Source organism: Pelophylax lessonae (genome assembly GCF_965119305.1).
Source record: "Pelophylax lessonae genome assembly, chromosome: 3".
NCBI lineage: Eukaryota > Metazoa > Chordata > Amphibia > Anura > Ranidae > Pelophylax > Pelophylax lessonae.
Genome location: NC_138770.1, coordinates 364,952,676 through 364,977,626, shown reverse-complemented (window position 1 = coordinate 364,977,626; position 24,951 = coordinate 364,952,676). Strand labels below are relative to the sequence as shown.

The 24,951-nt window shown below is 43.1% G+C and overlaps 1 protein-coding gene across 1 annotated transcript in view; it reads left to right on the top strand.

Moving 5' to 3' along the window:
- The first annotated feature begins 1,482 nt into the window (after positions 1-1,482).
- Positions 1,483-24,951, top strand: part of CGA (glycoprotein hormones, alpha polypeptide) — a 53,848-nt gene continuing 30,379 nt past the window's right edge. Inside the window, exon 1 of the mRNA XM_082248914.1 lies at positions 1,483-2,086. The gene's annotated coding sequence lies outside the window, so the exon portion shown is untranslated. The remainder of the gene's footprint in view (positions 2,087-24,951) is intronic.

Genomic DNA, 24,951 nt, shown 5'->3' with positions numbered 1-24,951 from the left:
ATGTACAGCACTTTTAAAAAAAACCTGTAAAATGTATTACTCACATAGGCTCCTTTTGATTTTTGTCCTTGTCTCTTGTTTTTTTCATAGGCAACTCTGAATATCCATAAGGGGTTGTGATGTGACAGAGCTTCAGTTGTTAAGCATGGAGGGTAGTTTCCTTATATGGAATGAAGCTGACTGGCTGTAACTTTCCCACACAGTTGTATTGACAGGTTGCTTCATCTCACTGGAGATGTAGGCCAGCACCATCCGTACCTATAAGACTTAACGATTTTAATAGATCTGCACTTTGATATTAGAGGCATTCCATGTATTACTCATATTATGTAGGTCTGTCAGTTGGCTTCTAATAGATTAAGAAAAAGAAAAAAATTTTTAAAAATATTCTCTGCTTAAAAAGTCGCAAAACCTCCATGTAGTTTGCGCCATTGCTATGCAAATAATTTTTCACTTTATACCTAAACTGAGTCCGTACTTTGGGGACTATGCCTGAATCAGCTCTGACAGATGTTGTCTTGGGCTGCACATTCCTCTATTCCAAAAATCAGGAGGACTATGTAACCAGGAAGCCGTCAATTTCCAGCAGATTTCCATAGGCAGATCTCCAACACAAGCATTCGTTAGGAAACAAAATCTCAGTGGTCACAAAAAAAATGTAGATGATGTAAGGCTATGCATCTCTTTTTAGAAGCATTCTCACGGCATCAAGGGTACCTCTAAACAGCAATTGGATTGATTTACTAAAACTGGAGGGTGCAAAATATGGTGCAGCTCTGCATAGAAACCAATCAGTTTCCAGATTTCTTTGTCAAAGCCTTATCGATTAAGCTAAAGTTAGAAGCTGATTGGCTACCATCCACAGCTGCACCAGATTTTGCACTCTCCGATTTTGGTAAATCAATCCTGATGTATTAGAAGCAGCAATTTTGACCACTTCCGTTTGTGATAACGTAGCTGGAATGGCACTAGCTGAATGGCTGAAAGCTCCAGATTACTTGGTGTTTATCCATTTTTGCAGCTGCCACAACAATGCTCAGAAGCAGTTTGTAGCATACTGGTGATCACTTTTCAATGAGAAATGCTAAATTCCTGTCACATACAAACATATACCTGGGAGGTATCAGAATGCTTACATCTGTAAACAGTCCTGGACGTGTTCATGTCATTGGCTGGCTTCTCTTATGTAATATCAGCTGTAGGAATGAAACTGAGGTCTGAAGGGGTCTAAGACGTCAAAGTATTTCAAACAGCTGTACTTTGTCCAGCTTTCTGGTCTGCTTTGGAATATGGCATATGTATTTGTAAAATGTTTAATCAAAAATAAGCCCAATATTCTTCAAGATGTGTGCATTGTTTTCTAGAAAGCGTTCTTGAGCTCCCAACTACACAACAAAGTCGATCATAAGCTTTGGAATGCAGGTGCCACCCTTTAGGTTTCTCTTGCTTGAGTCAGGCCCAGAGATGCACAGTATGGTTCAGCAGTAATATGTCTCCTCGCAGGCAATTTCCTTTCACACAAACAGATGTAGAGAACCAGGCAGCATTCTCTGCTTTTTTAGAAGCACCACGAGCAGAGTGATACAGGCGGTGCAAAAATAAGCTCCAGGTCTGTATTTGTTGTGTGTCTTTTCATTGTATTCCATTGGTGCTTTCTCTGTAGCGAACACTCAGCCCACAGATGTACTTGTACCGGTCCAATATTTTCCACTTATTTGGCAAAGCATAAAATATCCTTTCATATTTTCGGATTTGATTTCCAAGCCAAAGGACTCAAAGCATCCAGAGTTGTCGCATGTTGATGGTATTGAAATGTTAATAGATGGCCATTTATTGCTGGATGCATGTAAGAAATGCATACTTTTCCCTCCTCTCCAATTACTTCCTATGAGCAGGCACGAAACGTATGAAGCACGCTGGTCTGTCCTCTTCTGTTTCCTGATCTCCTGATACTGTGTCAGAGGAAGGTGGGGCCACACAGTTCTGGTCTTCACTTGTTTCCAATCCACAAAGAAAGGAAAGGATGACCTGCACAGCAGAAGAAGGGGGTACATGGGGAAACTGCAGAGAAAGGAAGGAGTGAGGAGTAAGCTGAAATATAGCAGTTAAAGAGGAAATGAGGTTGCAAAGGCTAAAAAAAAAAAAAAAGGTGAACAGCAGCATTTCCATTTTACAGTGCTATTTCTCCATAAGCTAGCATTGCAGCACCCAGAAAATGGCTGGAAGGTGAAAACACTGTTTGTAGGAGTTATTTTTAGGCTGGAGAGCAGAGACGGTGGGACTGCAGAGTAGGCAGAGAGGGAGTAATGAAGTGAAAGAGCTGAGCTGGAAGGGGAGGAGTGGCTTTACTGTAGAGAAGGAGGAACACAAAGGAGGGGCTGCACTACAAAATGGACAAACACATGTGAAGGTCTGGTGCAGAAGGAAAATACTGGCCCAAATAGATCAAATCATGGATTATGCTCACTTCTCTAACATTGAAACAGTGTCGTGTGCATAAAGGACAACAACAATAAGCTGTGTGGATCAAATGCTCATCCATCTGTGCCCATTCCCCAGCTACCAACATTTCAACAGGCCATGGTGGGGATAGAAAATGTGTTGTAAAAGATAGTTGTTCGCATGGATCTACACATTAGCCCACACACTCTGTCAGATGTATTGCATCATACTATTGCAATCCAATTTGTTTTGATTTCCTACACTTTGAGGCCTTAACAAGCCAATCATGCTTTGTTTCATTGTGCTAACTGGAAATGGATCCATAATGACATCAGATCATTTGTTGGTTTGGTTGTGATGCAAATTTGCGCTTTAACATATTTAGTAAAGTACCTACTTTGTATGTAGTGGCTTTATTATACATAAAAACGTTTTAAATCAGTTAATATTGTGTTGGATATGTGACGATTGGAAAGTACATATGTTTCGTTCACTGTTTATGCATAAACACATTATGATCTGCATAAAGCAGTTATGATCACATTCTAATATAACACGTTGAAGAGTGGAAAGCACCTTGGCTATCGAAGGGTTGCTGCCATTTCACTTGTTTACCAATGGCCATGAATGCTTTAGATTTGTGAGAGATATATCTGTTTACAGACACGGATTGCTCACAGTGCCGAACAGCAGCTTGTGTGATTCGTGAGGCAGAGACTATACTGCAGCATATACAGACACACGCCGTGTTTTTCAACCTACAAGACAGCAGTATTCATGAGAGCTAAAACTCTCCTCTAGTGACATGCAGTAGCGAAGGGGAAAGACTCCTCCCTGTCACTGGAGAGAGCTTCAGCTCTCACTGGAACTCTTCCAGTGAATTCAGATGTCTTAGCTCTTGCCTACAAACATTTTTTTATCTGTCATAGAACAGCACAGCAACAGTGCCGCTAAAGTCGTCAATGGCTATAAGTTTTCCACAGACATTAACATTTACAGGCAATAATGAAAAACAATATAAATACTAGTGGAAATTACATGTCAACCCCAAAATCATACTCTGTGTGCAACCTGAATTAAATAACCAAGGCATCCGTGTTATAGAATAATTATTTGTTAAGTTATGTCTATAGTTTTTGGGGTTTTTTTGTGGATTTGTAGATACAGACGCTCCCTGGGTTACAAACATCTGACTTACAAAGGACTCCTACTTTCAAACGGAGAGAGACAATAGGAAGTGAGGAGAAATATACCCTTAAAGTGGGGTACACACTATAAGAAAATCGGGCGAACGATTGTCCGATTTTTCTCAGCAAATCGGAACCAATGAACGAAAATTCTCGTACGACAAAGGCTTTTTTTTTTTGTTGTATATTGTTTTTGATCGTGCGCAGTCTTTCTTTTCAGATTTTTCTTGTACAAAACTTGTACGAAAATGGTACACATTAAACGAAAATCGTTTGTTTTTTCCCATACGAGAAAAATTTGGGAGTTTGTCCCTTAGAGAATTTTCGAACGAAAATTCTGAATCGTCTGTAGAAAGTTCTGTACACACTATACGAAAATTCTGTGGACGAAAATGTTTGCCCGATTTTCTTATAGTGTGTACGAGCCTTTATAGTGTGTACCCCACTTTAGGAAGGAAAATTCACTCCTGTAAGAGTTCTTATGAGAAAAAGGTGTCTCCACTGAAGCTTTATCACTAATCCTTGTTTCTACAACAACCCAAAATATTCAAAATCCAGTGGTCAAAGGGGCACAAAGTGAGGTGAAATCTTCTGAACAGAGGTAGAGACAGCAAAACAAATGGTACAGGGGTGTAAACCCTTCCCTATGCAATCCAAAAAAAACGTAAAAATTAAAAAATGTACCTGTTTCGACTTACAAACAAATTCCACTTAAAGCAGAGTTCCAACCTGAAAAACATTTTTTTAGCTAAAAATACCGCCCGGGACAGTCAGGGCTAGTGCATTTCAGCAACGATAGCCTCTGAACTGTCCCGTTTCACTTACCTTTTAGAAGAAATACTTACCTTGAAAATGTCGTGTCCAGCGCTGCCATCTCAGGTGTGGGCAGCTGAAGCCGGAGCGTCCTCTTCGGTGACGTTGGAGTCCCAGAATGCCCTGTACCGGCCCTGCTCGTCGCTTCCGCAATGGCATGCCCAGAAGCTGTTTAACAGGGAATGACGCGCCTGCACTGGAAGTGACGAGCAGGGCTGGTGCAGGCGCATTGACTCCTGGGAGCAATGATGCCCATCTCCCAGGAGTCAATGCAAGTAGGAAGAGACGGCGCGGGCCGCGGCCGCAGAGGGAGGAAGAAGAAGGAAGGTAACTATATTTTCTTTAAAAACAAGGTAAGTAAATCAAAAAAAAATTTAAGCTATCCAATTCTTTTTCAGGAAAAAAAAAGAAAGCGGATGGTGCAAAGTAGTTTTCGAGGCCAGAACTCTGCTTTAAGAACAAACCTACAGTCCCTATCTTGTTTGTAAATTGCAATATACTAGGATGCATATTTGTAATAAAGGAAGCCTGTGAAACATGATGAGATAAATATGGGGGCTTCCATTGCTGACAATCTTCTCAAAGTATTTGTTGCCTCTCTGATCTAATCAAATTGGCTTTATTGCATTCTTATTCGCTGATATGGAAAATGGAAATGTAATGAATCCAGTGAAGTCAGAGAAAATTCAGAATTACTTTTGTGCATACTGGTCATTGATCAGTGGCTGAAGCCACTATATCAGCATGACAACCAAGCAGCTAGCAATTTCCAGAGAGGTCAGCATTGGTGGTTTTCAGCATTGGTTTCCTTTCCTAAATGTACAGTTATCATTTTTATTTAACCCCTTGACCTAAAGTAACTACTCCTCCCCTGCCCCAGATGTACTGCGGCCTGTAGGACTCTTCAAAGCCCCCAGCAAGTATTTTGCATGCTCCTGGTCTAGCCTGCTCAGTCAATTCCCATACACTTCTAGACTTTCTACTAAACATCACCTGATTCTTGAGATGCTCCCATAAAAGTCCATATGGTTTAACTACAAAGGCGCAGCCAGGGAAAAAGACAATTCTGGCTGGGAGTTTTAAATAATCTTGCAGGCTGCGGCCAAAAAGATGTGGGTACAACTTCATCAAGAGTGAAGAGTTGGGGGTTCTATTAGCTGCATTCACACCCAAGCTGAGTGATTTTCAGATTTTTATTTGAATGTATTTGAGCAAGCATAGAAGCATTCAAAAAGTGTATTTCAAGAGGTTTTCTTTATGTGTATTCAAGCTTCAGGCGTTTTTGTTTTAGCCTAAGGAAAGCAGTGGGTGTGGAAATCAGTTAACATGCAGCATTTTCAGGTTTTCCCATTGAGAGCTATGGGTCCAAAAATGCGCAGTTCAGCCTGAAAGTAGCTCATATGCTTTTTTTGAGCCACAGGCTCCTGCTGCAATTGACAAAGTGCTCAGATGTGAACAGGGGCTCAAAAACAAAGAGATATGGCTTGTTAAGCATTTTGGAGCTTTGAACTTCAAACTACAAAATGCTCAGGTATGAATGGGGTGTTAGGTCAGGGGGTATAGGCACAAAATATAACTTTGCAGTCTCTGAAATACATGTATCCTTTAAAAGAGGCAACTTTTAAGAAGTAGAGATCTACCAGATCAACATGGAAGAGATCAAAGATCACTGGAGTGTGCCAATAAAAAGTAAGAATGGCATGAAAAAAAAGTAAAATAATAGAAAAATAAAAATGAAATAAATAAAATAAGATTAAAAAAAAATCCTAAAATAATGTTTAATAATAAAAACAAATTTCACTGTAAAATATAGGCTTAGCCTACCTTAAAGCGGAGTTCCACCCAAAAGTGGAACTTCCGCTTTAGGGAGTCCTGACCCCCCATTTTTTGGGGGGGGGGAGCGGGTACCTAGTTTTGACAGGTACCCGCTCCCACTTCCGCTCGGAGCGCCGCGGCGCCCTGAGCGGAAGTTCTCCTCTCCCCCTCCCTCCCTGCAATCTTCTGGGACACGTCAGAGGTCCCAGAAGATTTCCGGCCAATCGCGCATGCGCAGTGGGTACCCGACTGTGAAGCCGCAAACTGTAACAGCCGGGTGCCCACAGCAGTGATGCCGGCGCCGAGGGAGAGGATCGAGGCTTCCGGCGGCCGCATCACTGGACCGTTGGACAGGTGAGTAAATGGCTGAAACTCCGCTTTAACCACTTAAGCCCCAGCCCTATTTCGGACACTTTTTGTTCGCAAGTTAAAACCAGTATTTTTTCCTAGAAAACTACTTAGAACACCCAAACATTATATATATTTTTTTAGCAAAGACTCTGGAGAATAAAATGTCGGTCATTGCAATTTTTTTTGGCACGCGGTATTTGCGCAGCGGTCTTTAAAACTGCATTTTTTTGGAAAAATTTCGAAAAATCACATTTCACTGCATTTAAAAAATACTAAACATTAAAGTAAGCCCATTTTTTGTATATTGTGAAAGATGAAGTCACGCCAAGTAAATAGATACCCAACATGTTACGGTTTAAAATTTCGCCCCCCCGTGGGATGGCGACAAACTACGGTCAATAGAGATCTCAATAGGCGACGCTTTAAATTTATTTAACGGTTACCAGTTTAGAGTTAGAGTGTAGCTCTTTTTTTTTTAATTATTGCCCACGCTCTGGCGATCGCGGCGATACCTCACATGTGTGGTTTGAACAGCGATTTCATTCACGGCTGGACTTCCGTATACGTTTTTTTTTTGTGCGCGAGCTAACGGTGACGGGGGCGGCTAAATTTTTTTTTTTCCTATTTATTTTATTTTTTTTTTAACTTTATTACAGGCTTTTTAAAAAAAAAAAAAATCTGATCACTTGTATTGCTGTCACAAGCAATGTAAACATCCCTTGTGACACCAATATGTAGTGACAGGTACTCTTTATGGAGGGATCGAGGGTCTAAAAGACCCTAGACCCCTCCACTACACTTCCATGTATGCAAAACGCCGAAAACTGCGTTTTTGCATACAGCCGTTTTTTAAATTTGCCGCTTTTTGCAGCACAGTAACCCGGAAGTGACGTCATGGACGCCGCCTCTGTGTTACGTCATCGGAGACCCGATCAAAGCCGTTTCCGGCATTGATCGGGACTCCATCCAGCCGGCGGACGTGCCGGCTGGGTGCTCGGGGCTCCCGGTGGGACAGGAGCCCCGAGCAAAGTCACGGAAGGCGGCGGGGGGGGGAGGACGTCCCCTCCTGCTCACCCGGGTAACGATTGAGCGGCTCCCGAGCCGCATCGGTCGTCACCGACGGAAAGCCGACCGTTGGCTGTTAACCACGGTACCGTGATGATGCCTCTAGCTAGAGGCATCAGCCCGGTATACCCCCACAAAGTCTGCTAACGTAAATATACGTCGATATGCGGTAAGTGGTTAAAAGTTAGTGTCAATGAAAAACTTTCATTCACAATTTGTTTCATGTCTGGTGAGTGACTGGTTACCCTAAGTCTGATACCAGAGTCCATCGTGAAAGTAGAACAACTAGTACTGAAGGTTGACTTGCTTGACTAGTTTCAGGCCTGGCTGGGCTGAATTCTGTTCAGGAAGGCTTGAAGTGATTGTAAAATCTGTTATTTAAAAAAAAAAAAAATGTTATACTTACCTGCTCTATGCAGTTGGTTTTGCACAAAGCAGCCCGGATTCTCCTCTTTTCAGATCCCTCTTTGGTGCTCCTGGCCTTTCCCTCCTGGTGGGTGCCCCCACAGCAAGCAGCTTGCCTATGGGTGCACCCGAGCCGATTCACAGCTCAATGTGTCTATTCAGACACGGAGCCACGAGCCGGCCCCGCCCCTCTCTCCCCTGATTGGCTGAATTCTTTTAAATGACCGCAAGAGGAGCCAATCACGCCGCGCTGCTTCTTCAGCCAATCAGGAGGGGAGTCCCAGGCAGCTTAGACACTACTGCAACATCGCTGGCTGCAACATCGCTGGATGAAGACGGGTTCAGGTAAGTATTAGGTGGGCTGCTGCACATAGAAGGTTTTTTATCTTAATGCATAGAATGGATTAAGATAAAAAAAAAAAAAAACCTTCTGCCTTTACAAGCCCATTGAGTTCCCGCCTGGATGACTGCCTTGAGTTCTAGCCTGGTTGTCTGGTTTGGATTTTGGCCTGGCTGACTGGTTTTTGTCTGACCTGACAGGTTGGTTTAAGTTATGGCATGGCTGACTGGTTTGAATTCTGAATTGTCTGACTAATGTGAGTTCTGGCCTGGCTGACTCATCTGAGTTTTCGCCTGGCTGACTGCTTTGAGTTCTGGCATTGCTGACTGCTTTTAATTCTGGTCTCAGTGATTGCTCTGAGTTCTGGCCTGGCTGACTGCTCTGATTTCTGCCCCGGCTAACTGGATTGAGTTCTGGCCTGGCAGATAATTCTATATTTGTGATGGTTTGGCTGCACAGTATGTGGAGCTAGGTGTGGACTCCCCACAGATGCTACCAATTGTTTTCAGATGGGTCCTTGGGGGCTCTTGGCCCTCTACTGCTGCCTGTTCTGATGGTTAAGGTCCTCCTGGAAAGCAAATAGAGATCCAAGATGCCCACCGCGTGCCGCCACCACGCATGTGGCACGTGTGGTGTTGTCACTGCTGCGATTTGGCGGTGGTTTTGTTTGCATGCCTGTGCAGCAGGAGATCCATTAGAGAGCTGTAGTCATGGCATCATTCATTTCTGAGCTATGTATGTTCTAGCCAGTGGTCTGCACTCTGATAGTTGTGCAGCATCTGCTGGCTCCTCTTCTTCCCTTTTTTCAATATTTAGGGAATATGGTCATTGTTTTTTTGTTCTTCCTTGTGAATCATCACAGTTGACTGGACCCAAGAACATACCCCATCACTCTTCACATTGGGTCAGTTACAAATTTTTTTACAGTACTTTTTATTTGTTTTTTTCACTGTCCTTATTTGCTCCGGGCTTCTCTTTATCCTGATAACAATAATAGCGCTCCAACGGCTGCGCTTTCAATTACACACATATACCCTACAAATTTAGCACAAATTTAGCACTCACCAAAAACATCAGACCCGTATTTCGTAAGGTCTATAAATGCTTGTGTTACAACCTCCCAATCATCAGTTCTTCAGGTAATCGCCTCTAGCAATAGCAATCGCCCCATGCTGTTCTTCACATACAAGGGAAGTGGGTATTGTAAGTGTTGATTTTTAAGCTGTTTTAAGGAATTAGTTGTGCAGCCAGCACAATGCTTCTTATGAAGTCAATGGAGAAAACACGTTAGGCATGCTATAGCTGCCATTTGTATTAGTTTTTCACTTTGCCTTAAAGTATATGTGAACCTTGTATATGCCTTGTAAAACAACCCATTCAGTTTAAAATAGAAATGAAAGGCAAAACATTTGTGTGTGTGTGTGTATATGCACTCACCAGCCTCTTGATCAGGTACACTTTGCTAGTTCCGTGTTCGACCCTCTTTTGCCTTCAGAACTGCCTTAACCACTTAAGCCCCGGAAGATTTTACCCCCTTCCTGACCAGGGCCTATTTTGCCATTCGGCACTGCGTGACTTTAACAGACAATTGCGCGGTCGTGCAACGCTGTACCTAAACAAATTTGATGTCCTTTTTTTCCCACAAACAGAGCTTTCTTTTGGTGGTATTTGATCACCTGTGCGATTTTTTGATCATGCACTATAAACAAAAAAAGAGCGTAAATTTTGCAAAAATAACAATATTTTTCACATTTTTTTATATGAAATTCCCAAAGAAAAAAATTTAAAAATCAAATTTTTTTTTTAACATTTTAGGCCAATTTGTTTTATGCTACATATTTTTGGTAAAAAAAAAATCGCAAAAAGCGTATTTTGATTGGTTTGCGCAAAAGTTATTGCGTTTACTAAACAGAGTTGTATAAAGTACTCAAAACACATACTTGAGTAAAAGTACAAGTGCTCGATCAAAAAGTGACTTGAGTAGAAGTGGAAGTGCTCAATCAAAAAGTGACTAGAAGTACTAAAGTATTCAACATTTTTTGTACTTAAGTATTGCAAAAAATTTGCTACTCAAGTACTGAAAGTAAAAGTACCAGTAGTTTTGAAAAAAAAATTGCTACTCAAGTACTGAAAGTAAAAGTACAAGTACTGTGTTATGTAGTTATTAAAGAAAGAAGTCAAAAGTTTGAACATCATATTGTTTTTTATTATTTCAAATGCAGCTTTTATTTATACATACAGTAGCATTTATTTTCGTATGCGCTGATAATACACATGTTTTGAGCTTCATGAAACCTGCCATCTACTGTTCTGGCAGTGGTCATTTTTATAATAGTAACGAGTAACTATGCAGCACAAAAAAAAAATATTGGAGTATTGAAATCATTGAAAAAATGTAGAGAAGTAAAAGTGGAAGTAGAAGAAAAAAATTCTACTCTAGGAAAGTACAGATACCGCCTTTCGGTACTTAAGTACAGTAGTGAAGTAGTTCTACTTAGTTACTATACATCTCTGCTAACTAAGGGAAAGATTTCTGTCATTTTTGTTCTTTTTTTTTTAAACGCGTAATGGCGGCGATCTGCGATTTTTTTTGCGGGACTGCGACATTGCGGCGGACAGATCGGACCCTTGACTGACATTTTTGACACTTTTGGGGTTACCAGTGACATTACTACAGTAATCAATGCTATACATATGCACTGTTACTGTAAAATGGCACTGGCAGTGAAGGGGTTAACTTTTTTGAGAGGGAGGGGTTGTGTGTGTCCCTAGGGGCCTGATTCTAACTGTGATTGGCTGTGGCTTGAGGTGTATGAACAGTGATCAACGGTAATACATAGTAGAACCGTATGATCACTGTTCTTACACAGGGGAGAATGACAGGCGGCTTGTTTACATCAGCCACCTGCCTTTTTCCCGATCTAACGGACGATCGCGAGTGCACGGCGGACATCGGGTCCGCCGGGCACACGCGCGAGGAGGGTCCGTGACCGAGCGGGAGCGCGCCTCCAGCGGCGCACGCTCGATTGTTCCCCAGAGCCTCACAGGCTAGTGACATACCCACTCGGCAAGTGGTTAAAGCAGTTGTAAAAACGAAAGTTGAAAAGGATTAAAAGAGGTGCATGGAAGCCAGCCAGCCCTCAGTCTGATGTACTCACCCTCCAGTCTGCCACCAACCAAGTAGACCTGTCTCATGATATAAATAAAGAACAGGGGTTTAGTTGACACGCATTTTCAAATGCATGTGTAAGCTGCAGGGCCACTACACGGCACCCTGTTTTTCCTGCAGTCCTAACACTTTTAATTTGAGTGTCTCCACAATGGGAGTACATGGCTGCTAATGGATGGATAGGAGGCAGGTGGGAGGGAGCAGCCCAAACCTCCCCCAACCCACCCCCATCCATGACTGGTCTAGTATCTCAAAACTCTAATAGCGATGTTATTGCAATGGTACAAACTGAAAACGACCAGCTGAGAAGCATACACCTCCAACCCCTTGGCGGATGCAGTGTTTTTATTTATATTGGAGCAATGGTTATTTTTCCTACATATATGTTACACCTCAATGTTAATCTATATTTACAGACCCAGAATTTCAAACTAGCTCCTGATGAGTGGACTTTGAGCCACAAAACGCGTAGAGCCTATAAGATAAGAAGATAAACTATTTGAAGACTGATTTACATGTTGTTTATTTATACAATGTATTGACGGATTATGTATTCATTGATTGATTATTATGTAAATATATTTTTATGAATTGATATACTTCATGTTCAGCTTCTGATATGTGGATATTTTTAATTTTTTATCTGTATTTATAATATTGTACCTTTCATCAAATATGTAATAAATCATTCATTTTTTTGACATTGCATATTACCTCTATTATTTACTAATGACTGACCTCATTCAAAGTCCCACAACCTTTGATTTTTCCTATATATAGGAATAAAGCATTGACAATAACAGGGAAACAATAGTTACTACTTCTGTTGCAGAACTATTTAAAGTTCATGTAAACCTCAAAAATAAACTTCTCTGATTTGTTCCCTTTTGGTCTGCTAAAAATACTATTGAAACCATTTTCTTGTTTCTAAAAAGTGCAAACAAATACCTGTTGATCTTCCCAGAAATGTTGTCAAGTTGATAACTTTCAATGCTTTCCGCATTTGCTGTACTACGCTACTTTCTGAGGATTACAGGACTATGCTGTTATGAGCAGGAGGATGGGGGGAGCTCCCAGAAGGCATTTCCAGTTTCTGTTCTCCTAATACAGTATATATACAGTATATACTGTAAAGTTCAGGGGTATAGCATCACGGAACCACGTACAAAGCCTTTTTTCTTAAATGTAAAGGTGTTCATTTTTCTTTCATAAATGTGTATGTATATATATATATATATATATATATATATATATATACAGTGGGTACGGAAAGTATTCAGACCCCCTTAAATTTTTCACTCTTTGTTATATTGCAGCCATTTGCTAAAATCATTTAAGTTCATTCTTCTTCCTCATGAATGTACACATAGCACCCCATACTGACAGAAAAACACAGAATTGTTGACATTGTTGCAGATTTATTAAAAAAGAAAAACTGAAATATCACATGGTCCTAAGTATTCAGACCCTTTGCTCAGTATTTAATAGAAGCTCCCTTTTGATCTAATACAGTCAGGAGTATTTTTGGGAAAGATGCAACAAGTCTTTCACACCTGGATTTGGGGATCCTCTGCCATTCCTCCTTGCAGATCCTCTCCAGTTCTGTCAGGTTGGATGGTAAACGTTGGTGGACAGCCATTTTTAGGTCTCTCCAGAGATGCTCAATTGGGTTTAAGTCAGGGCTCTGGCTGGGCCATTCAAGAACAGTCACGGAGTTGTTGTGAAGCCACTCCTTCGTTATTTTAGCTGTGTGCTTAGGGTCATTGTCTTGTTGGAAGGTAAACCTTCGGCCCAGTCTGAGGTCCAGAGCACTCTGGAGAAAGTATTTGTCCAGGATATCCCTGTACTTGGCTGCATTCATCTTTCCCTCAATTGCAACCAGTCGTCCTGTCCCTGCAGCTGAAAAACACCCCCACAGCATTATGCTGCCACCACCATGCTTCACTGTTGAGACTGTATTGGACAGGTGATGAGCAGTGCCTGGTTTTCTCCACACATACCGCTTAGAATTAAGGCCAAAAAGTTCTATTTTGGTCTCATCAGACCAGAGAATCTTATTTCTCACCACCTTGGAGTCCTTCAGGTGTTTTTTAGCAAACTCCATGCGGGCTTTCATGTGTCTTACACTGAGGAGAGGCTTCCGTCGGGCCACTCTGCCATAAAGCCCCGACTGGTGGAGGGCTGCAGTGATGGTTGACTTTCTACAACTTTCTCCCATCTCCAGACTGCATCTCTGGAGCTCAGCCACAGTGATCTTTGGGTTCTTCTTTACCTCTCTCACCAAGGCTCTTCTCCCCCGATAGCTCAGTTTGGCCAGACGGCCAGCTCTAGGAAGGGTTCTGGTCATCCCAAATGTCTTCCATTTGAGGATTATGGAGGCCACTGTGCTCTTAGGAACCTTAAGTGCAGCAGAAATCTTTTTGTAACCTTGGCCAGATCTGTGCCTTGCCACAATTCTGTCTCTGAGCTCTTCAGGCAGTTCCTTTGACCTCATGATTCTCATTTGCTCTGACATGCATTGTGATCTGGAAGGTCTTATATAGACAGGTGTGTGGCTTTCCTAATCAAGTCCAATCAGTATAATCAAACACAGCTGGACTCAAATGAAGGTGTAGAACCATCTCAAGGATGATCAGAAGAAATGGAAAGCACCTGAGTTAAATATATGAGTGTCACAGCAAAGGGTCTGAATACTTAGGACCATGTGATATTTCAGTTTTTCTTTTTTAATAAATCTGCAACAATGTCAACAATTCTGTGTTTTTCTGTCAGTATGGGGTGCTATGTGTACATTCATGAGGAAGAAGAATGAACTTAAATGATTTTAGCAAATGGCTGCAATATAACAAAGAGTGAAAAATTTAAGGGGGTCTGAATACTTTCCGTACCCACTGTATATATACACACACACACACTATCTCACAAAAGTGCCAGTTTTATGTGCCAACACTGAAGAAATGACACTTTGCTACAATGTAAAGTATTGAGTGTACAGCTTGTATAACAGTGTAAATTTGCTGTCCCTTCAAAATAACTCAACACACAACCATTATCGTTTAATCTGCTGGCAACAAAAGTGAGTACACCCCTAAGTGAAAATGTACAAATTGAGCCCAATTAGCCATTTTCCTTCTCCGGTGACATGTGACTTGTTAGGGTCCATGTACACGGGACGCTGGAAATGGCCGTTTAGGAGCAGTTGGGCAGCTCCATGTTATCTTATCTGTCCATGTATACATGGTCGTTTACAGTCATTTGCAGGCAGTTGCGTTCAGGGACTTTTTTTAGAACGCAATTATTTGCGTTCGAACGTGTGTTTCCCGGCGTTTCAAACGCAGAAACGCGGCCGAACGTGACTAAACGTGATAAACCTACGTTCAGCCACGTTATACGTTTTTTTTCTTCCATTCAAAATCAATGGTTCCCTATGGGAGCCTATTGATTTGAATGGAGGTCGCACCGCAAGTGGGATCCGACTTGCGGCACGACCTGCACTGTGAGAATCTTGAGGGGGAACTCCACGCCAAAAATGGGAAAAAAACTGCGTGGGGGTCCCCCCCAAGGTTCCAAACCAGGCCCTTCGGGTCCGGTATGGAATTTGAGGGTAGCCCCACGCCGAAAAAACGGCGTGGGGTCCCCCCCAAAATCCATACCTGACCCTTATCCGAGCATGCAGGCCAGGAAAGGGGAGGGGACGAGCGAGTGGCCCCACCCCCCCCTGGACCACACCAGGACACATGCCCTCAACATGGGGGGTGTTGGTGCTTTGAGGCAAGGGGAGCTCTGCACCCCCCACCTCAAAACACCTTGCCCCCATGTTGATGAGGACAAGGGCCTCATCCCCACATCCCTGGCCTGGTGGTTGTCGGGGTCTGCGGGCAGGGGGCTCATCGGAATCTGGAAGCCCCCTTTAACAAGGGGGCCCTCCAGATCCCCTCCCTATGTGAATGGGTATGGGGTACACTGTACCCCTACTCATTCACCACATAAAAGGCAGTGTATGGAAATAACGACAGGAGACATTTGGAAAGTTTATTAAAAATCTTCATCCGGCTCTTCTTGTCTTCTCCTCTCCGGGGTCTTCTCCTCTCTGGGGTCTTCTGCTCTTTTGCTGTCCCCTCTTCTTGTCTTCTCCTCTCCGGGGTCTTCTGCTGTCCGCTCTTCTTGTGTTCTTCTCTCCGGGGTCTTCTGCTCTTTTGCTGTCCCCTCTTCTGCTGTCCTCTCTTCTTTTCTTCTCCTCTCCGGTCTTCTGCTCTTTTGCTGTCGGCTGTCGGCTCTACTTCCTTCGGTCCTCCTCCGACGACGTCTCCGGTAATTATGCCGGTCTCCGGTCTCTGCAGCTTATTATATAGCCATTAGGGGCGTGGCCCCGATGACGTCATCGGGAGGCCCCGCCGCCTCGTGCCACAGATGACATCATCTGTGACACGAGGGGGCGGGGCCTCCTGATTACCAGGGGGGTGGGGCCGCTCGCTCGTCCCCTCCCCTTTCCTGGCCTGCCGGGCTGCATGCTCGGATAAGGGTCTGGTATGGATTTTGAGGGGGACCCCACGCCGTTTTTTCGGCGTGGGGCTACCCTCAAATTCCATACCGGACCCGAAGGGCCCTCTCAAGATTCTCACAGTGCAGGTCGCGCCGCAAGTCGGATCCGACTTGCGGTGCGACCTCCATTCAAATCAATAGGCTCCCATAGGGAACCATTGATTTTGAATGGAGGCAGAAAAACGCTGCTAAAAGCAACGTGGCCAAATGTGCAATAACGCAAATGGAAAAAGCTACTGAAAGCACGTTTAACAGCTGCTTTTTCCCGGCATCAGAAATAGCTTTGCAGGACGTTTTTTCTAACGTCCCGTGTACATGGAGCCTTAGTGTTGCAAGTAGTGTTGAGCGAACACGGACTGTATTATTCGTGTTCGTACTGAATAATTGGATTTTTTTTACCCGAACACGGACACGGACACTTTACTGTATGTTCGGGTAAAAATCCGTGTTCGGTCGTTTTATTTCCGGGTTTTGCATGCTTTGGCGCTCTTTTCATGGCGGGCTTTCAACAGCCAATCAACAATCGTTTAACTGGTGTGCCTTAAGCCATCCCAGCCATGCCTGCAAATGTCTTAGTAGCTGTGATTGGCCGTCTGAAGCATGTGACCAAGTCTTTATAAGTTCGAGGCAGCCGCCGCAGCAGCGTCATTCTGCTGCTTAGCTAAGGGACAGAGCACACATCAATGTGCTGGCTGCTGATTAGGGACAGATAGGCAGGAAAAAACCATTTGTGTCCGGATAGAATTGAGGGACAGGTCGGAGTGTTTAGGCAGGGCGAGTTGTAGGCATTTTAGGGATAGAGTCTGCTGAATTATAGGGTCAGTGTCTTCTACAAACTACAATCGATATTGCTGTGTGGGGGGTGGGGTGAATCTGCACTCAATCCTGATCTACGATCTCTTCTCAATCCTGTTAGGGACAGAGTCTGCTGAATTTTAGGGAAACTGTGTTCTACAAACTACAATCGATATTGCTGTGTGGTGTGGGATTGGAGATAGGCAGGTGTCAGTGATCCACATCCATTTTTCTGTGTGTGAGCTGCAGTGAACACAATCTTTTTGGGCTGCAGTGAACACAATCTTTTTGGGCTGCAGTGAACACAATCTTTTTGGGCTGCAGTGAAAACAATCTTTTTGGGGTGCAGTGAACAAAATCTTTTTGGGGTGCAGTGAACACAATCCTTTTTGGTGTGCAGTGAACACAATCTTTGTGGGGTGCAGTGAACAAAATCCTTTGTGGGGTGCAGTGAACACAATCTTTTTGGGGTGCAGTGAACAAAATCCTTTTTGGGGTGCAGTGAACAACATCCTTTTTGGGGTGCAGTGAACACAATCTTTTTGGGGTGCAGTGAACAAAATCCTTTGTGGGGTGCAGTGAACACAATCTTTTTGGGGTGCAGTGAACACAATCTTTTTGGGGTGGAGTGAACAACATCCTTTTTGGGGTGCAGTGAACAAAATCCTTTTTGGGGTGCAGTGAACAAAATCATTTTTGGGGTGCAGTGAACACAATCTTTTTGGGGTGCAGTGAACACAATCTTTGTGGGGTGCAGTGAACACAATCTTTTTGGGGTGGAGTGAACAACATCCTTTTTGGGGTGCAGTGAACAACATCCTTTTTGGGGTGCAGTGAACACAATCTTTTTTGGGGTGCAGTGAACACAATCTTTGTGGGGTACAGTGAACAGAATCTTTGTGGGGTGCAGTGAACACAATCTTTGGGGGGTACAGTGAACACAATCTTTTTGGGGTGCAGTGAACACAATCTTTGTGGGGTGCAGTGAACACAATCTTTTTGGGGTGGAGTGAACAAAATCATTTTTGGGGTGCAGTGAACAACATCCTTTTTGGGGTGCAGTGATCAAAATCCCTTTTGGGGTGCAGTGAACACAATCTTTTTGGGGTGCAGTGAACAAAATCCTTTGTGGGGTGCAGTGAACAGAATCCTTGTGGGGTGCAGTGAACACAATCTTTGGGGGGGTACAGTGAACACAATCTTTTTGGGGTGCAGTGAACACAATCTTTGTGGGGTACAGTGAACAGAATCTTTGTGGGGTGCAGTGAACACAATCTTTGGGGGGTACAGTGAACACAATCTTTTTGGGGTGCAGTGAACACAATCTTTGTGGGGTGCAGTGAACACAATCTTTGGGGGGGTACAGTGAACACAATCTTTTTGGGGTGCAGTGAACAACATCCTTTTAGGGTGCAGTGAACACAATCTTTGTGGGGTGCAGTGAACAACATCCTTTTAGGGTGCAGTGAACACAATCTTTGTGGGGTACAGTGAACAGAATCTTTGTGGGGTGCAGTGAACACAATCTTTGGGGGGTACAGTGAACACAATCTTTGTGAGGTGCAGTGAACACAATCTTTGTGGGGTGCAGTGAACACAATCATTGTGGGGTGCAGTGAACTCAATCTTTGTGGGGTACAGTGAACACAATCTCATACTTCTGAAGATTTGAGGGTGCTGCCTGTTCCATACTCCCCCTACTCCTCATCTAGCCTTTTAGGGGTACAAACAATAGTAATTGGGGCCTAGTGTGGTTGTGTACGTGTGATATACATACACTTTTTTTGGATCATATTTTCTATTCCGCTATTTAATCAAAAACCTTTGGGGATCAGTTAAATTGGGGGATAGTCTGTGTTGGTACGTGTGAGAGAGATCCACCTTTCCAAGTTGTTGGGGTTCATCTCATACTTCTGAAGGTTTGAGGGTGCTGCCTGTTCCATACTCCCCCTACTCCTAGCCTTTTAGGGGTACAAACAATAGTAATTGGGGCCTAGTGTGGTTGTGTACGTGTGATATACATACACTTTTTTTGGATCATATTTTCTATTCCGCTATTTAATCAAAAACCTTTGGGGATCAGTTAAATTGGGGGATAGTCTGTGTTGGTACGTGTGAGAGAGATCCACCTTTCCAAGTTGTTGGGGTTCATCTCATACTTCTGAAGGTTTGAGGGTGCTGCCTGTTCCATACCCCCCCTACTCCTCATCTAGCCTTTTAGGGGTACAAACAATAGTAATTGGGGCCTAGTGTGGTTGTGTACGTGTGATATACATACACTTTTTTTGGATCATATTTTCTATTCCGCTATTTAATCAAAAACCTTTGGGGATCAGTTAAATTGGGGGATAGTCTGTGTTGGTACGTGTGAGAGAGATCCACCTTTCCAAGTTGTTGGGGTTCATCTCATACTTCTGAAGGTTTGAGGGTGCTGCCTGTTCCATACTCCCCCTACTCCTCATCTAGCCTTTTAGGGGTACAAACAATAGTAATTGGGGCCCAGTGTGGTTGTGTACGTGTGATATACATACACTTTTTTTGGATCATATTTTCTATTCCGCTATTTAATCAAAAACCTTTGGGGATCAGTTAAATTGGGGGATAGTCTGTGTTGGTACGTGTGAGAGAGATCCACCTTTCCAAGTTGTTGGGGTTCATCTCATACTTCTGAAGGTTTGAGGGTGCTGCCTGTTCCATACTCCCCCCTACTCCTAGCCTTTTAGGGGTACAAACAATAGTAATTGGGGCCTAGTGTGGTTGTGTACGTGTGATATACATACACTTTTTTTGGATCATATTTTCTATTCCGCTATTTAATCAAAAACCTTTGGGGATCAGTTAAATTGGGGGATAGTCTGTGTTGGTACGTGTGAGAGAGATCCACCTTTCCAAGTTGTTGGGGTTCATCTCATACTTCTGAAGGTTTGAGGGTGCTGCCTGTTCCATACCCCCCCTACTCCTCATCTAGCCTTTTAGGGGTACAAACAATAGTAATTGGGGCCTAGTGTGGTTGTGTACGTGTGATATACATACACTTTTTTTGGATCATATTTTCTATTCCGCTATTTAATCAAAAACCTTTGGGGATCAGTTAAATTGGGGGATAGTCTGTGTTGGTACGTGTGAGAGAGATCCACCTTTCCAAGTTGTTGGGGTTCATCTCATACTTCTGAAGGTTTGAGGGTGCTGCCTGTTCCATACCCCCCCTACTCCTCATCTAGCCTTTTAGGGGTACAAACAATAGTAATTGGGGCCTAGTGTGGTTGTGTACGTGTGATATACATACACTTTTTTTGGATCATATTTTCTATTCCGCTATTTAATCAAAAACCTTTGGGGATCAGTTAAATTGGGGGATAGTCTGTGTTGGTACGTGTGAGAGAGATCCACCTTTCCAAGTTGTTGGGGTTCATCTCATACTTCTGAAGGTTTGAGGGTGCTGCCTGTTCCATACCCCCCCTACTCCTCATCTAGCCTTTTAGGGGTACAAACAATAGTAATTGGGGCCTAGTGTGGTTGTGTACGTGTGATATACATACACTTTTTTTGGATCATATTTTCTATTCCGCTATTTAATCAAAAACCTTTGGGGATCAGTTAAATTGGGGGATAGTCTGTGTTGGTACGTGTGAGAGAGATCCACCTTTCCAAGTTTTTGGGGTTCATCTCATACTTCAGAAGATTTGAGGGTGCTGCCTGTTCCATACTCCTCCTCCTACTGCTCAACCATCCTTTTAGGGGTACAAACAATAGTAGTTGGGGCCTAGTGTGGTGGTGTACGTGCGAGATACATACACTTTCTTTTTGATCATATTTTCTATTCCGCTATTCAATTAAAACCTTTGGGGATCAATTCAATTGCGAGATAGTCTGTGTCGGTACGTGTGAGATCCACCTTTCCAAGTTGTTGGGGTTCATCTCATACTTCTGAAGGTTTGAGGGTGCTGCCTGTTCCATACTCCCCCTACTCCTCATCTAGCCTTTTAGGGGTACAAACAATAGTAATTGGGGCCCAGTGTGGTTGTGTACGTGTGATATACATACACTTTTTTTGGATCATATTTTCTATTCCGCTATTTAATCAAAAACCTTTGGGGATCAGTTAAATTGGGGGATAGTCTGTGTTGGTACGTGTGAGAGAGATCCACCTTTCCAAGTTGTTGGGGTTCATCTCATACTTCTGAAGGTTTGAGGGTGCTGCCTGTTCCATACTCCCCCTACTCCTAGCCTTTTAGGGGTACAAACAATAGTAATTGGGGCCTAGTGTGGTTGTGTACGTGTGATATACATACACTTTTTTTGGATCACATTTTCTATTCCGCTATTTAATCAAAAACCTTTGGGGATCAGTTAAATTGGGGGATAGTCTGTGTTGGTACGTGTGAGAGAGATCCACCTTTCCAAGTTGTTGGGGTTCATCTCATACTTCTGAAGGTTTGAGGGTGCTGCCTGTTCCATACCCCCCCTACTCCTCATCTAGCCTTTTAGGGGTACAAACAATAGTAATTGGGGCCTAGTGTGGTTGTGTACGTGTGATATACATACACTTTTTTTGGATCATATTTTCTATTCCGCTATTTAATCAAAAACCTTTGGGGATCAGTTAAATTGGGGGATAGTCTGTGTTGGTACGTGTGAGAGAGATCCACCTTTCCAAGTTGTTGGGGTTCATCTCATACTTCTGAAGGTTTGAGGGTGCTGCCTGTTCCATACCCCCCATACTCCTCATCTAGCCTTTTAGGGGTACAAACAATAGTAATTGGGGCCTAGTGTGGTTGTGTACGTGTGATATACATACACTTTTTTTGGATCATATTTTCTATTCCGCTATTTAATCAAAAACCTTTGGGGATCAGTTAAATTGGGGGATAGTCTGTGTTGGTACGTGTGAGAGAGATCCACCTTTCCAAGTTGTTGGGGTTCATCTCATACTTCTGAAGGTTTGAGGGTGCTGCCTGTTCCATACCCCCCCTACTCCTCATCTAGCCTTTTAGGGGTACAAACAATAGTAATTGGGGCCTAGTGTGGTTGTGTACGTGTGATATACATACACTTTTTTTGGATCATATTTTCTATTCCGCTATTTAATCAAAAACCTTTGGGGATCAGTTAAATTGGGGGATAGTCTGTGTTGGTACGTGTGAGAGAGATCCACCTTTCCAAGTTGTTGGGGTTCATCTCATACTTCTGAAGGTTTGAGGGTGCTGCCTGTTCCATACTCCCCCTACTCCTCATCTAGCCTTTTAGGGGTACAAACAATAGTAATTGGGGCCTAGTGTGGTTGTGTACGTGTGATATACATACACTTTTTTTGGATCATATTTTCTATTCCGCTATTTAATCAAAAACCTTTGGGGATCAGTTAAATTGGGGGATAGTCTGTGTTGGTACGTGTGAGAGAGATCCACCTTTCCAAGTTGTTGGGGTTCATCTCATACTTCTGAAGGTTTGAGGGTGCTGCCTGTTCCATACTCCCCCTACTCCTAGCCTTTTAGGGGTACAAACAATAGTAATTGGGGCCTAGTGTGGTTGTGTACGTGTGATATACATACACTTTTTTTGGATCATATTTTCTATTCCGCTATTTAATCAAAAACCTTTGGGGATCAGTTAAATTGGGGGATAGTCTGTGTTGGTACGTGTGAGAGAGATCCACCTTTCCAAGTTGTTGGGGTTCATCTCATACTTCTGAAGGTTTGAGGGTGCTGCCTGTTCCATACTCCCCCTACTCCTCATCTAGCCTTTTAGGGGTACAAACAATAGTAATTGGGGCCCAGTGTGGTTGTGTACGTGTGATATACATACACTTTTTTTGGATCATATTTTCTATTCCGCTATTTAATCAAAAACCTTTGGGGATCAGTTAAATTGGGGGATAGTCTGTGTTGGTACGTGTGAGAGAGATCCACCTTTCCAAGTTGTTGGGGTTCATCTCATACTTCTGAAGGTTTGAGGGTGCTGCCTGTTCCATACTCCCCCTACTCCTCATCTAGCCTTTTAGGGGTACAAACAATAGTAATTGGGGCCCAGTGTGGTTGTGTACGTGTGATATACATACACTTTTTTTGGATCATATTTTCTATTCGGCTATTTAATCAAAAACCTTTGGGGATCAGTTAAATTGGGGGATAGTCTGTGTTGGTACGTGTGAGAGAGATCCACCTTTCCAAGTTGTTGGGGTTCATCTCATACTTCTGAAGGTTTGAGGGTGCTGCCTGTTCCATACTCCCCCTACTCCTAGCCTTTTAGGGGTACAAACAATAGTAATTGGGGCCTAGTGTGGTTGTGTACGTGTGATATACATACACTTTTTTTGGATCATATTTTCTATTCCGCTATTTAATCAAAAACCTTTGGGGATCAGTTAAATTGGGGGATAGTCTGTGTTGGTACGTGTGAGAGAGATCCACCTTTCCAAGTTGTTGGGGTTCATCTCATACTTCTGAAGGTTTGAGGGTGCTGCCTGTTCCATACCCCCCCTACTCCTCATCTAGCCTTTTAGGGGTACAAACAATAGTAATTGGGGCCTAGTGTGGTTGTGTACGTGTGATATACATACACTTTTTTTGGATCATATTTTCCATTCCGCTATTTAATCAAAAACCTTTGGGGATCAGTTAAATTGGGGGATAGTCTGTGTTGGTACGTGTGAGAGAGATCCACCTTTCCAAGTTGTTGGGGTTCATCTCATACTTCTGAAGGTTTGAGGGTGCTGCCTGTTCCATACCCCCCCTACTCCTCATCTAGCCTTTTAGGGGTACAAACAATAGTAATTGGGGCCTAGTGTGGTTGTGTACGTGTGATATACATACACTTTTTTTGGATCATATTTTCTATTCCGCTATTTAATCAAAAACCTTTGGGGATCAGTTAAATTGGGGGATAGTCTGTGTTGGTACGTGTGAGAGAGATCCACCTTTCCAAGTTGTTGGGGTTCATCTCATACTTCTGAAGGTTTGAGGGTGCTGCCTGTTCCATACCCCCCCTACTCCTCATCTAGCCTTTTAGGGGTACAAACAATAGTAATTGGGGCCTAGTGTGGTTGTGTACGTGTGATATACATACACTTTTTTTGGATCATATTTTCCATTCCGCTATTTAATCAAAAACCTTTGGGGATCAGTTAAATTGGGGGATAGTCTGTGTTGGTACGTGTGAGAGAGATCCACCTTTCCAAGTTGTTGGGGTTCATCTCATACTTCTGAAGGTTTGAGGGTGCTGCCTGTTCCATACTCCCCCTACTCCTCATCTAGCCTTTTAGGGGTACAAACAATAGTAATTGGGGCCTAGTGTGGTTGTGTACGTGTGATATACATACACTTTTTTTGGATCATATTTTCTATTCCGCTATTTAATCAAAAACCTTTGGGGATCAGTTAAATTGGGGGATAGTCTGTGTTGGTACGTGTGAGAGAGATCCACCTTTCCAAGTTGTTGGGGTTCATCTCATACTTCTGAAGGTTTGAGGGTGCTGCCTGTTCCATACTCCCCCTACTCCTAGCCTTTTAGGGGTACAAACAATAGTAATTGGGGCCTAGTGTGGTTGTGTACGTGTGATATACATACACTTTTTTTGGATCATATTTTCTATTCCGCTATTTAATCAAAAACCTTTGGGGATCAGTTAAATTGGGGGATAGTCTGTGTTGGTACGTGTGAGAGAGATCCACCTTTCCAAGTTGTTGGGGTTCATCTCATACTTCTGAAGGTTTGAGGGTGCTGCCTGTTCCATACCCCCCCTACTCCTCATCTAGCCTTTTAGGGGTACAAACAATAGTAATTGGGGCCTAGTGTGGTTGTGTACGTGTGATATACATACACTTTTTTTGGATCATATTTTTTATTCCGCTATTTAATCAAAAACCTTTGGGGATCAGTTAAATTGGGGGATAGTCTGTGTTGGTACGTGTGAGAGAGATCCACCTTTCCAAGTTGTTGGGGTTCATCTCATACTTCTGAAGGTTTGAGGGTGCTGCCTGTTCCATACCCCCCCTACTCCTCATCTAGCCTTTTAGGGGTACAAACAA